The sequence below is a fragment of the Pinus tabuliformis genome, chromosome X (genome assembly GCF_031772625.1).
Source record: "Pinus tabuliformis cultivar Carrire ecotype Pingquan chromosome X, CPIR1, whole genome shotgun sequence".
Classification (NCBI taxonomy): domain Eukaryota; kingdom Viridiplantae; phylum Streptophyta; class Pinopsida; order Pinales; family Pinaceae; genus Pinus; species Pinus tabuliformis.
In genome coordinates, this window is record NC_142308.1 from 1,402,390,629 (window position 1) to 1,402,406,601 (window position 15,973).

Below are 15,973 nucleotides of genomic sequence, written 5' to 3' on the forward strand. Positions count from 1 at the left end.
ACTAAAAAGAAAACTTGGACACACATCTTTACTAGCTAACTTTCCAACCATTCATCATGTTGTTTATTAAAAGGATTTTGTTCTTTTGATAATGGTTTTTAGCACCCAAAATTTACCTTGTGTTCTTAGCAAATCCCAAAAAAACAAAGTAAAGATAGAGATGGAAGAGACCTAATTTTATAGATAAATGGTGAAAGCGAGAACGAATAAGAGCAAAAGAAAAAAAAAAAGCGGTATTGTATTGAGTGCCTTCACATGAGATGTTTGAAGTGTTTCCACTTACCAAAAATTTAAAAAATAGAAAGGTGGACGAAATCAAGGCTATGATGGAAAATGGAATTTTCATTGTAACAGTGCCCAAACAACCTCAACCTATAGTCAAAGCCATGAAAATCTCTAGTTAATTAAGAAAAAAATTACCCAATATAGTGGGGGGATGTGCGAAAATTACCCTTCATCCAACAACCTCAACCTATAGTCAAAGCCATCAAAATCTCTAGTCAACTGAAATAAAAATTACCCAATATAGTGCTGGGGATGCGTGAAATTTACCTTTCATCCAATCATCGTCTTATCTTAGGTGTTGGTAAGAGTGATCACAACTGTACTTTATGCTTGATAACGTATTCTTAATTTTTCTGGAATTTGAATGTTTATAAGCAGTTGAAATATATTTTTTTATTTAAATTATTATTGGAATTGGAAAGTTTATAAGTATTTGAAATATATTTTTTTTATTTTAAATTATTATTATTAAATTATCTTAATTTTTAGATATACCAAAGATTAAAGAGACTAAATTTTTTTATTTTAAAAGAGATTTGATCTCTTTTGAGATTTGGTAGATCTTGAGTTTAGATGGATCTAGGTTGGTTTTAGATCCTAAGTTTAGATGGATCTAGGCTGGTTTTATTATTAATTATAGTTAATTATAATGATAATTATAAATATAATTATTAATTTTATATTTTTTTAGTTTTATGTAATTTGAGGAAATCAAAATGTTTATAGGAAAAAAAGAAAATGACATTGGTGAGGTTAAAAGTCATTTTTTATTAAAAATAACTAATAAATTAAATTAAAAATAATTATTATTATTTTTTATTTGACCAAATTCACATTTGAAAATTAAATAACTTAAAATAAAAATTAGTTAACAGTTAATTATTAAAAATTAATAATTAACAAATTTAAAATTGAAAAAAGCTAATAAAATTTATTAATTGAAAATAAGAATTAAAGAGAATTAGGAATTAAAATACGGATTATTTAAAATAAGAATTAAGAAGTGAAAATAATAATTCAAATAAGAATTAATTAATAAAAAAAGCATTACTTGAAAATAAAAAATTATTAATTAAATCAAATAAAATAACAATGAGAATTATTGAATTGAGGATTCTATGATTCATATCAAGTTTATGAGAGATTTTTTAGCGTAAATCACATGATATTTCATTTGTCGACGCCTTTCAAACCAATCGTGTGGTTCATCGTCATGACAAGTTGAAGAATCAGATCTAGCTTTGCATGTTAAATAGTCAGAGCAGAACATCCAATGGCTAAAATACTTGACTAGGTACGGCTATATTGACTAACGGCTAAATTTGACCGGGAAATGGTTAGTTAGACTGGACTTAATAAGTTAATTTAATTTGATTATTAAATTGATATTTAGGTATATTCTTATTAAATTAAAAGTTAAAGGGACATAGAAGTTTTAACTATTTCATAAACTTTTAATTATAAATATATATTAAAATAAATTATAAATTAAAAGTTAGTTATAAAAGTTGTTAACTAAATACATAAATAAATAAATATTAGAACAATTTACGGGTTAGAAAGAATATTTTAATTAATTTAAATTTTATTTAGTGTATTATCATAGATTGATTACAAGATTATTCTTCTTTTACTAATTAAATAAATTAAAATAAAAAGTTAATTTAATTTGATTATTAAATTTATAGTTAGTAATATTATTATTAAATACAAAGTTAAAGGGCCATATGAATAAAAAGTTTTAACTATTTTATAAATTTTTAATTATAAATATATATTAAAATTAATTAATATTAAATTAATAGTTAGTTATAAAAGTTATTAACTAAATATAAACATATAAATATAGAGTGATTTAAGAGTTAGAAAGAATATTTTAAATAATGGTTTGTTTAAGTGTTAAATTAGCATATTTTCATAGACTGATTTCAATATTATTTTTCTTTTTATTAATTAACTTAAAATTATTAGTATATAACTAATTGCATAAACAAAATGCTATTAAAATATCTCAAACTAAATCACCACTCCTCAAAGAACAAAGGCACCGGATACAGGAAACAAGGGGAAAATTTACTAAAAAGAAAACAAGAACAAGCTATAACCTAGGGGGCGATAAGAAGGGAATAAAAAGACTAGGAAGGGAGGGTTGGGATCCAGCAACTACTGATCTTCCAACCATCCTCTCTATTGAGATTGCTCGGTCTTTTTTCAATCTCAAGGGCTTCCCTAAATTTTCGGTGATGGAAATGTGAAACTCTAACAATAACACTAGCCTCCTCAATACAGACATGATGATTGGTTTTCTCCACATGCTCTGCTAAAGTGGAAGACTTGGTTCTTCTATGCTTAAGGTCAGCGGCGTGTTCACTAATCCTTTGATTAATGGAGCGACCAGTCTCACCAATATAGGGGGTCCCACACGAACAAGGAATAATATATACCACTTTCATGTCCTTAGGGTCGATGGGATCCTTCACAGATCTGAGGGACTTACGAATGTGATTCACGCCAAAAAATCTCTCATAAACAATGAGAATTAGTTAAATTTAGCAAATTCTAAATTAAAATAAAATAAAATATTTTTTTTTTCTGAATAAAGACTAAATCTATTTAAGTAAAATATAGTACAAACAAGAGAAACAAGAGACCGGCAGACCGGAAATGATGAAACCATCAACCTCGGTCCCGGAGGAAAGATTCAATCTCATAGCTACATCAAATAACTTGAGAGCAAAGACTGACAAACTAACTTTTACCCCTCAGGGGCAGAAACTACAACACAATGTTTTTTCCCTTTCTTTTTGTTGACTTTTGTCCAGCCATCATGGGGAGAATGAGCTAAAATAACTTGAAGACTGGAATTCTCTATCTTCGGGATCTCCTTTTCTGATTCAGAGGAGGAAGTCTCATGGGCGCGTTTCTGGGAGATTGCTGTGACTTGGGTGTGCCCTTTAGTATCTGAGGGTGGATCCGTTGGTTGGGGCGCCTGGTCCGGTTCTGAATCGCTTTCCTCATCCTCCGAAGATGGGGAGCCAGAGCTCCCAGTTGGCGGCGGAGGACAGGGGGTCCAACGCTTGGGTTTGGATTTTGCGAAGTTGCCCTTTTTCGTTCTTGCGGACAGCGATGGGCAGGAGTTCTGCAGGTGCCCTGTTAGGTGACAATGGCGGCATCTAAAGGCGGTGTTTTCGTAATCTAGGATCTGGGTCCAAACAGTGTCATTGATCTTGAGATTGATTTGCTCTGGCAGTCCCTTGCTTAAATCCAGCTCCACACATATTCTAGCATATGTATAGAGACCTTGTTGTTCCCTCCTGTAATCTCCCATTAGAAAGCTGCCCAATGTGTTGCCTATTTGCCTGTATACTCCTGTGTGCCACAGGTGAATTGGAAGATTTGGAAGTCTAATCCAGACAGGGGCTTTAGTGATGACTGCAGAAGCTGGGTCAAAGTCTGGGAACCATGGAGTTAAGAAGAGGCCTGCTGAACCCATGAACCAAGGGCCTTCTTCTAAGGCCTTTTCGTAGTGCTCGGGATTATCGAACAGCACTATAAAATATCCCTTTGCACATAAATAAACCTTGCAATGGTGTGTCCAGTTGTCCTTGATCCAGTCATAAAGATCCTTTGAGCGAGGCCAGAGTCCATTGAATCTGCAGATGATGGCCCTTTCAGCGAATTTTTGGGTGTTATCTGCAAGGCTAGGGGAGGAGATCTCAACAGAGGGAACCTCCTCCAATTTGTCAACCAAAAAAGGCTTGGGTTTGGGAGGTTCAGGGGATGAAGGAATCTCAGAGCGGACTGCAGCTTTGTAGGAGTATGGAGGAGCAGAAGAGGATTGACCTGCAGCTCCCCCTCTCAATCGAAAGGAAAGCACTAAAGAGCTATTGATTTTTATGCTGTAAAAAGAGAGAGGAAGAGGATCATCGAGCTGTTTACCTTGGAAAATAAGTCTCTGTAGGGCTGAGGGGATCCCAAGTCGGTGCTCCAGATTTGCTTTGAGGTTATGCACCAGATCTGTAGGGTTTACCCATTGCAGAATGGTCTTGCCAGAGATCTGTGCGATTTGAACCTGAAAGGGGGCAGGGGAATTTTCGCAGCAAGGGTTCGGCTCCGGCTCCGATTCTATGCTCAATGCCTGCTTCTCAAGTGATGAGGGCTGCTCCGGCCTTCTGATCTTTCTGGGAACTGCCAAGGTTAAGCATGGATCTGCCGCTTTACCAATTAAATCGGCGTTTTCCTGCAAGGATTGAAGACGCTCTGAATCTGTGGATGCCCCTTGAAAATGGCGGCGGTCTTCACGGCATCTGTGCCATTGATCAACGCTGGTTCTGCATGCGAAGGGAAGTTTCCTCTGCATGATTCGATCAGCTGACCCCTTGAGTTCAGGGTCAGACAAATGGTGCCCAACTGGTAGTGTAAAAGAAAATGACAGATTCAACGATTTTAGACTGGACCGCCATTGCTGCGGCTGAGAAATAGAGGCCTCGTAAAAAACAAGAACAGCAGGAGCCCAAAGCTCTCCCTTCAACAAAATATCGATAAATCTGCACTGTGTAGATGATCTACACGGCAGAGGAGCAAGAACGGACTGGGTAGATGATCTACACGGCAGAAGTTTGCACTGTGCGTCGACAAAGGCAACCATAGTTGCAGACCAAAATAAAATATTTAAAACAAATTAAAATAAAAATTTAATGGGTAGAAGAGAAATATAAAAATTAATAATAAAATAATATGATTGGTCGACGTGTTTCGAACCAACCAATGTGGTTCATCGTCAAGACAAGTTGAAGAATCAAATCCAGTTAGCATGTTAAATAGTCAAAGCAAAACATCCAATGGCTATAATTTTTACCAGGCAATGGCTATATTGACTAACGGCTAAATTTGACTCGGAAATAGCTAGTAGGACAGGACCCGGGGCATAACTATATTTAATTAAAATAAGTTAATTTAAATGATTAAAATATTATTATTAAATTAAAAGTTAATGGGAAATATGAATTTACATAAAGACTTTAACTATTTTATAATTATTTTATATATATATATATATATATATATGATTATTAAATTAATAGTTAGTTATACATAAAAGGTATTAACTATTTTATATTTATTTTAATTTTTAAAATATATATAATTATTAAAATAAAATATTTTAATTATTATATAGAAAGAATAAATATTAAAATAAAATAATTTAACATCCCGATCGGGGTGGAGAAAGGTGAACTGCACAAGGTTATGATGGGGTGCAGTACATGGCAGCATACGCCTCACCTCAGGGTAATCATTTTAAGGTCTGTAGCGACGGCATGCAGAGGAGACTGAAAACCAAGACAAGGAACTGGGAGAATTATGGAAATGACAGGGGAGAAGAACGATGGCGATCAGTCAGTGAAGCAAAGTTTAGGTGGCAGCATATCTATAAGAGCAGGAGAAGATAGTGAGACAGACAAGGCGAAGACTGGAAAGGTGGCGCAGAGTGAAGCAGTTTGGCAGAGAGACCTTGGGTATCATCTCAGAAGAAGGCAAGAAGTTATGGCGGAGGGAGGTAGGAAGGAAAGGCTATACAGGGATAGAGAGGTGAGGAACATACGGAGGGAGCAGGAGCGAACGGAGGAAGAAGAAGGAAATTGCAGGGAAGGGGAAATGGAGACCGAGAAGGAAGAGTGCATGGCGAAGGTGACTTTCGAGCTGGGGTAGAGTTGCAGGGGGAGCAATAGGGGCAGACCTTCCAGAAGAGGTAAGGGCAGGAGGCGCAGGGGTCGCGGGAGAACGTGGCAAGCGGACCGTTATGAAACTGAGACATCGGCTCCAAACCAACAGAAAAGAGGACGTAGATCCACAAAGCAGATTGCTCAGGAAGCAAAGAGAGCATACATCAAAGGAACCAACGAGGAGATCAAAAGGATTATAGATGCTTTGGAAAATAAAGTCCTAGAGGAGGCTTCTGATCCAGAAATGGAGGAATGGAGCATTCTCATTCCGGACCCTGGGAATACAAGAGGGCGCCTTTCGCTATATAAGCAAGCACTGCACATGTATTGGGTGGTGAAACACCTGTTAGCTAAAGCCATGGAGCAGGTCGCCGAAGAGATGACGGAGATAGCTCAAGGTATACCGAATTTGAAAAGGGAGATGAATAATCTGCAGCTCATGATCCAGAAGCAGGACAGCAGAATGGAGGAAATCCGCGACATGCTGAAGGAGATAACCACCGCGCAGCATGAGGAGGAAATCAAGCAAGAACTCATGGTAGATTAACTATTTTGCTCTGTTTTCATTTGATTTCTCTTCTAGGCATAAGAGAATCAGCTTTTGTGAGCAAGTATTTTGAACTGTAATCGCTGATAGGCATATAGAAATAGTAAGTAGATAGGGTGTTGCTTTGGTTTTAAACATATTGACGCACCAACTTAGTTGACAAGTTGATAACCTCAGACTCTTGGTGACCAACAGACCCGGTTTCCCTCCGGGGCGGGTTGAGGTCACCAGCGATTGTATATTTTTGTGGTTGTATATAATAGAAAAGATCACACCGTAGCTTACAAAAAAAAAAAAATTAAGTATTATATAGGAATAAAACTATAATATTTTAAATTTTAGATATGTTTATTTAATTATTAAATTGCATAATTATAAATTAATAAAAACATATTATCATAGATCGATTTCAATGTGCAAGTAATTATTTTACTTTTATTAATTAAGTTAAAATTATTAGTATATAACTAATAGCATAAACTAAATGCTATTAAAATATCTCATACTATATAAACAACCTATCAAAGAACAAAGGCCAAAGAGATAAGGATACGGGATAACAAGGGGAAACTAATAAGAAAACAAGAACAAGCTATAAAGAGAGGGAGGGGAGGAAGTGAAGAATACTACTAGGAAGAGAGGGCTGGGACCCAGCAACTACTGATCTTCCAGTCGTCTTCTCTATTGAGATTTCTCGGCCTTTTTTCAATCTCAAGGGCTTCCCTAAATTTTTGGTGATGTAACTGTGAAACCTTAGCAATAACGCTGGCCTCCTCAATACAAACATGATGCTTGGTTTTATACGCATGCTCTATTAAAGAAGAAGACTTGGTTCTCCTATGTTTAAGGTCAGTTGCGTGCTAGTTAATCCTTTGATTAATGGAGCATCCAGTCTCACCAATATAGGGGGTCCCACAAGAACAAGGAATAATATATACCCCCTTCATGTCCTTAAGGTTGATAGGATCCTTGACTAATCTGAGGGACTTACAAATGGCGTTAAGGGGTCTAAAGGTCGAGGGGACATTATGCTTTTTAAGAATCCTCGCAATCTTATCCTGGGTTGGGACCCAGCAACTACTGATCTTCCAGCCGTCTTCTCTATTGAGATTGCTCGGCCTTTTTTCAATCTCAAGGGCTTCCCTAAATTTTCGGTGATGTAACTGTGAAACCTTAGCAATAACACTGGCCTCCTCAATACAAACATGATGTTTGGTTTTATCCGCATGCTCTGCTAAAGCGGAAGACTTGGTTCTCCTATGTTTAAGGTCAATTGCGTGCTCGTTAATCCTTTGATTAATGGAGCATCCAGTCTCACCAATATAGGGGGTCCCACAAGAACAAGGGATAATATATACCCCCTTCATGTCCTTAGGGTTGATAGGAGCCTTGACTGATCTGAGGGACTTACAAACGGTGTTAAGGGGTCTAAAGGTCGAGGGGACATTATGCTTTTTAAGAATCCTCGCAATCTTATCAGTGGTCCCCAATCCTCGCAATCTTATCTTCCGTTTGTGCAGGGGACCACTGATAAGATTGCGAGGACTCTTAAAAAGCATAATGTCCCCTCGACCTTTAGACCCCTTAACACCATTCGTAAGTCCCTCAGATCAGTGAAGGATACTATCGACCCTAAGGACATGAAGGGGGTATATATTATTCCTTGTCCCTGTGGGACCACCTATATTGGTGAGACTGGACGCTCCATTAATCAAATGATTAGCGAGCACGCATCTGACCTTAAACATAGGAGAATCAAGTCTTCCGCTTTAGCAGAGCATGCGAATAAAACCAAACATCATGTTTGTATTGAGGAGGCCAGTGTTATTGCTAAGGTTTCGCAGTTCCATCACCGAAAATTTAGGGAAGCCCTTGAGATTGAAAAAAGGCCGAGAAATCTCAATAGAGAAGACGGCTGGAAGATCAGTAGTTGTTAGGTCCCAGCCCTCTCTTCCTAGTAGTATTCTTCACTTCCTCCCCTCCCTCTCTTTATAGCTTGTTCTTGCTTTCTTATTAGTTTCCCCTTGTTATCCCGTATCCTTATCTCTTTGGCCTTTGTTCTTTGATAGGTTGTTTATATAGTATGAGATATTTTAATAGCATTTAGTTTATGCTATTAGTTATATACTAATAATTTTAACTTAATTAATAAAAGTAAATAATTACTTGCACATTGAAATCAATCTATGATAATATGTTTTTATTAACTTATAATTATGCAATTGAACAATTAAATAAACAATTAAATATATCTAAAATTTAAAATATTATAATTTTATTCCTATATAATATATAAATTATTTTATTTTAATATTTATTTTTTCTATATAATAAAAAAAATATTTTATTTTAATAATTATATATATTTTAAAAATTAAAATAAATATAAAATAGTTAATACCTTTTATGTATAACTCACTATTAATTTAATAGTCATTTAAATTAATTTATATATATATAATAAAAATTAAAATAATTATAAAATAGTCAAAGCTTTTATGTAAATTCATATTTCCCATTAACTTTTAGTTTAATAATAGTATTTTAATCATTTAAATTAACTTATTTTAATTAAATACAGCTATGCGCCGGTCCTGTCTTACTAGCCATTTCCGAGTCAAATTTAGTTGTTAGTCAATATAGTCGTTGCTTGGCCAAAAATTATAGCCGTTGGATATTCTGCTCTGACTAGTTAACATGCTAACTGGATCTGATTCTTCAACTTGTCCTGATGATGAACCACACTGGTTGGTTCGAAACGCGTCGACAAATGAAATATCATGTGATTTACGCGGAAAAATCTCTCATAAACTTGATATGGATCACAAAAACCTCAATTCAACAAAATAATATGAATTAAGAATTAAAGAAAAAGTTAATCAAAATAAGAATTAAAGTACTAATTTAATATAAATATTCATAAAAAAATTAATAGAAAAATATATTTTTTTTTTCTCGGTAATACTATGCTATGCTATTATTTACATTAAAACAGAAAAACGGTTACAACCATGAAGTCATGTGCCAGAGGCCGGGGATGGCACTCTGGACTTACAGTGCTCAAAAAACCACCCATACAGGGTCCATACCACTCGATTGATTACCCACGCAGGGGCCTTGACATAAAAACATATCACCCACACAGGGGCAGCATCCTTGAGACCAGACACCCACGCAGGGGCGCTACCACAGAAATTGAAAGCCCACGCAGGGGCGCTACCACAGAAATTGAATGCCCACGCAGGGGCTTTAGACCTTAGAGCAACAGTGAGGGCAGAAGTAGTCATTCCGTTCAGGGGCGTGGAGAAGAAAAAGAAAATTTTCATCAAACTCCCACGCAGGGGCGTGGAGACACAAGGAACAGTATAATTCGCATACAAAACAGAGACATTCAAAACATACCAGCTGCCATAGACAGAGTCAGAGCATCGAAGACAAGGAAGAGAGTGAGCGAGCGGTCGATTAATCGTCCGGCTCCTCCTCATATATCCAGCACAATCCTTCCGGGGGGGGGGGGGGGGGGCAATCGGCCTTGGCTTTCTTTGACGAAGGCTCTGGCTGAGTCGCTGGAGGGTCGATGTCTGGCCTCGGGCAGTCCTCCGGCAATCCTTCAGCAGCTCTGGAGCTCTCGGCCTGATGAGGCTGTGGGCGGGGCTGCTCCCCGACCTCCTCCACCGGTTCTTCCAGAAAAAGAACAGAGACATGGGCATTAATGCGCGAATTGGCCTGGGAGCTGTTAAAGGAGAAAACCGCGGTTCCAAACGCAGGGAGAGGATTGGAACCCGCTTCAGAATTGCCAGCATCCATGAATTGGCGCGATTGCAAGGGATTAGCTTCTTCAACTCGGTGACATAAACAGCGGCAACAGCGAGAAGAGACATTGTCGACGGATGGGCGCGAAGTTCCGCCTCTACCTGAGCCTCGACGGCTGATGAGGCGTTGCCGGAGCTTGACCATGGTGGTCTTGGATACCAGATAGCGAAACGGAGCAGGGTGAACAGACACACACCCGTCGCCCACGCTAGCAGGCTTGCTCCCAAATCCAAGTGCAACAGGGGCGCCTTGAGCCAGACCTCCGGAAACTGACAACCAAAATCCCAATTCCCCCCACTGTAAATGATCCACAGCAAAATATTCCTTACCTGCATTGTATTTATGCTTCTCTGCAACGTCTCGGCCCTCGCCCGCCATAACTGCACACAGCAACCAAGGCTATAATCCGGACCAGGCATTAAATTGCCGTCCCTTCCCTCCACAGCACCCACGCTTGCAGTCCCCGACGGCTGCTCGCAGTGAATGCCCAACTTAAACTTGGTACCGCCCATGGTGACCAGGTGGCGGTCCCATTTCCTCGCCCGTGGCACCCGCATCCGGGGAATAGAAAAATATTATTATTATTATTATTATATATTCTTTCTTCTAAATGTAAATTTTCTTGTAAATGTAAATTTTGTGATCATAATGTTTAGTGAAGAAATTTTTCTGATTAAGATTACATAAAAAATTTGGGACCACAGGGTAATTTGTTAATATTAAAATTAAAATTAAAAAAAAAAATTGTGAAATAATGAAAATTTCAACTGAAGAATAATAAATTTTACATAAATTAAAATTAATTAAAAATAAAAGTTAAAATTAAATAATATAAAAATTAAAATTAAATAAATAGAGATTAAAAATTCATTTAAGAATTAATTAGAAATTTGATTTTGTTAAAACCATATTATATTATTATAAAATTAACCCCGCGAAAGCTAATTATGTTAATTAACCTAACATTAAGAAAAAAAAGAAAGAAATAATGAAGGACAATAGGAAAGGAATTATGAATAAAGGGGTTGGTTGCCGTTACTAGAACATTTTAATTAAAATAATAAGTTAGTTACCCTCTTTCCCTTTGAACTTTCTTATTCTTTTAATTAAATTGTTCTGGTAACTATAACTCCTTTCCTCCTTTCCTATTGTCCCTTATTATTTCTTATTTTCCTAATACCATGTTAATTTACTGGACCCTTCCACCTTTGATCTAACGGGGTTCATTTTGTAATAATATAATATTGTTTTAACAATATCAAAATTCTAAATAATCACTAAATGAATTTTTAATCTCCATTGATTTAATTTTTAATTTTTATTTTATTTAATTAATTTTAATTTTTAATTTATGTTAAATATTTTAACTTTTAATTGTAGTTTTATTTTTTTAACAAATCCTTATTCTTATTTTTATTTTTGTTTTTTAATTTTAATTTTATTATTAATTAATTTTAATTTTTATTATGTAATTCCCCGAATGCAGGTATTTAAACAGCTATCACCTGGGATGGGACAGAGGTGGCGCGAGGAGGCTCGACACCTGCCCACCCAATACAACATAATGAATAAACTCATAAATGATAGCACTTGGAATATGGTTCACGCAGAGTTCATCTGCTCGCTGTCAAATGATTCTGAAACTCCATCCCTGTCTGGCACCCTGGTTTATGCGCCCGCACGCTCCGGCTCGGCTCAATTCATTGCAGCGATTATGATGGATGAATCTCGATACCTGAAAGCGATTGATATTTTAAGGTTCAGTTGTGAGATGCAGGGGAAGCAAATTTCATCGATTCACTTGCAGAACCATCCAAGGTCTGGACGGAGCTCGGATGTCTGCATCACTTTTGTGGGTCTCATCCTCCCTGCTGCTTCTGGTGGTTTGAACGGGGAGGCAGCTCTGAATCTGAGCTCCAACCCTACAGTAGAGCTTCCTCCATCTTCCTGTTGTTTTTTAACCTAGGCACCAGGCTTGCGAACTATCGTATTCCTGATTTCCGTGGGCCTGGTCTTTGTTGTTTCGATTTCCGCTGGTTTGGTCATCATTGCTGCCCCGCCTCGCTCCCATACCGCTGCTTCGGTTGTCCCAATGCCTCGTCGTCACCATCGCATGAGGTCTCGACGTGGTCAGCTCAGACGGGTGCCTTCCAACCCGTCCACCGAGTCGCCTTCCCCTTCAAGCGATTTCTCTGTTGGGCATTATCCTCGCACTCGAAGTGGAAGAGGGTGCCCCTCCTATGGCTCTGCGCTATTCACCTTTTGCAGCGCTCTGAACCGTCCAAGGATCATCACGCACATCTCGGTGATATTTCATGAGGAAGCCCAAGAGGGAGAGCCTAGTTCTCACCAGGAAGGCCCGGGCTTCGAGCATCCAGTTGGGGATTGGTAGCGCATCTTTGCAGGTTCCTGCTAATCCAGCTAGCAGCGCTCCGACTGTGGTAATGGAGCCGGCCAACCCTGGTTCTTCCAACCCAGCAGCAACTCTAGAAGAGGACACGCCTGAGGCAGGTTGGTGCTGGATTGTTGAAGAACCTCCTGATGTTTAGCTTGCTTTTTGTTTATCATGATAGCTCGACTGGCGACTCATACTACTGGGCATGTTTCAGTTCAAATGGGTATATGGAATTTCAGCGCTTTTTTGAATTTTGTAAACTTTGTAAACGGTCCAAGACTGAGCTCCCTGAAATGGGGTAGCCTCACTCTATGTTTATCCTGACATCTTGGCCTCTCTTCAGGGCAATGTTTTGACTTCGGTCTCGCTGTAATTTTACTCTCTTTATGTTAATAGATTAATCTTATTCAAAAAAAAAAAAAAAATCATGTAATTATTATTTTTACTAATTTTTATTTTTATTTTTTTTTATGTTTAATTAGTATTTTTGTTTTTATTTTGATTAACTTTTTTTAATTCTTAATTCTTTTTTTTTTTCAGTCAAAAAGCTACATTATATTATCAAATTTTCAAAAACAAAATATATCAATAGATTATCTGAGTACATCATTGTTGCCATATTAGGCAAAATAACAGGCTTGAGAACCAACAAGAGTTCTGCTCTAGACAAGATTGAGCCTGTGAAGAAGCCAAGACAACCTATCTCATTGGTTATTTTTGAACCAAAAGTAGCACAAGAAGATAATTTTCTAGAATTACACATTATGTGGGTGGTTTGGGGGGAAACGGTGGCGGGGTTGCAAAGAACATTGTCCGCTGATGTGTGTGGTAATCAATATGCTCCACCCACGTCTCCAATGCACGAAGGTGGTCATTTGTTCGTCGGAGTTGTCGTCGAAGGCCATCTATGGAGTCCAAGAGTTCATTCTGCATGTGTTGGAGGTCGTTGATGTAGGCCACCAGTTCATTTTAGTCATCGTAATGTTGTTCCCTCAAAGTCTCCATGCTCAGATGGAGATTGTTCAATTGTGCTGCAATGGAGTCCAGGGTGGTCAGGGCCTCTACGCGACCCGAGGAGTGACCTAGGGACATGGTTGCCTCAACATCAGAGTGGAAACTCTCGATCGACTCCGAGCCTGAACTGGGCACATCTTGCGGCAGACGGTTTTCCATACGGTGAGCAACTCCCCCTCTGCAAGCGCAACCTCTCTGTCTCGACATATAGTCGACCCCTCCTCCGCCAGTTGCACCACCGCGAGGATGAACCTGGTTGCCCTGTGCAACCCACCACACAAGCCTAATATGGACCAAACAAAAAAATACACTGCTTACCTCCCCGACGTCAGGGTTCACTTTATGCATGGTGCAATTCCCGTACCCCTCCCACTATCTGCTGGCAAGCTGGGGGGCGCACTACCAGTCTCTAAAGTGGACAAGCTGCTCTAGGGGAAGAGCCACGACCCAAATTCTCCGCCACACTGCCTCTCCAAAGGAGCAATCTCGTTCCTAAAGTAGACCCAGAGTGAGGTAGGGGAAGCGAAATCCCACCACCCACACTCTCCAACCCCAGGACTATAATTCTCATCGCGACAACTATTCCAGTTCTCTCTTGGATCCCATGACTAGAGTGCTTGTAGGTTCCAGTCCCCTGCATACCCACCTGCACTGAACACGTCCTGCATCGTCGCCCCAAGCCTTCACCTGAGCCAGGATGCCAATACCTCACTGCTCTCCCGCACCCAGCACTCCCTCCTCATCGTCCAACAGCTGCAAATGGGCACCCTCCTACCTTTGTTGCACATTAGTAACACTCGTGGGAAAAGCCCAGGTCCCAATAGCCTTTATGATGTTCACGCTACGCGTGGAGGCCAATCTAGCTCCACACTCCAATGGTAACCACCTGTTGCGATGATAGGACACCCTCATCTAGAACTCTTAATTCTCATTATTTATTATTAATTTTTATATTTCTCTTACTTTTAACTATTAAAATTTAATTTTTATTTTAACTTTTTTTATTTTATTTTAATTTGGAATTTGATCCATTTAGCTAATTATTATTGCTATTTTAAATTATTTAATTAATAATAATAATAATATCTGCTAACCCCCTTTTTATTAATTAATTCTTATTTTCAATTCTTTTAATTCTTATTTTAATTAATTCATATTTTAATTCCTAATTCTTATTTTCAATTAATAAATATTATTAATTCTTTTCCATTTTCATTTTGTTATTTATTATTTTTTAACCATTAACTTTTAACTAATTCTTATTTTAAGTTTTTAAGTTATTTAATTTTCAAATGTGAATTTGGTCGCATAATATATATATATATATATATATATAATTTAACTTATTAATTATTTATAATAAAAAAATTACTTTTAACCCAACAGAAACCTAGTTCATTTTCTCCTATCTCTTTAGCATCCTTTTATTCAGAAAGCTCTTTGGTCTCTGATGATGTATAGAGTAACCATCTGAAACATTGGATGGATCAAAAACATTACACAATTCTATTCCGGAAATCTCCAACAAAAATATGAATAATTGTGGAAGTCTTCAATCACTTACAATGTTTTATTGTTAATTTTTATTTTATTTTATTTTATTTTTTAATTTTAATTTGTTTTTGTCTGCTTAGGGTCATGGAATGAAGTCTCACCGAACCGAAAGTCTTGGGTTCAATCTTGTGCTATCCCCCTGTTCGGGTTGAGAAGTTGGACATGATGAAGAGGTAGTCCTACCAAGCTTTAAAATATATATATATATATATATATATATATATATATATATATATATATATATTTTTTTTTTTTTTAATTTATTTATTTTTTAGCTTATTTTGACCACGTCAAAATGTTTACAGGACATTACAAGATCTCTATATACTAAGCTCTAAAGTTTCTCTTTGGGAAATTACTTGTAACCTTTTATTATTTTTTAACTGAGCCTACATGTAAATGTTTACAAATATTTACACCACTACAACATCTCCCCCATACCGTTCTGCTTTTATTTTTTATTTTAAAAAAATTATAAAATATTTTGATTTTAAAATGAGTTGTGGTTTTTGGGCAAGTGGTATTGATAAGTCATGGTCCCCACTCATGGTATTGTAACAAAACCTATTTACAACTTAATAATATCCATGGTATAATGGGTTGAATATCCATGGTTAGGAATCTTGTTATATCGTAAGT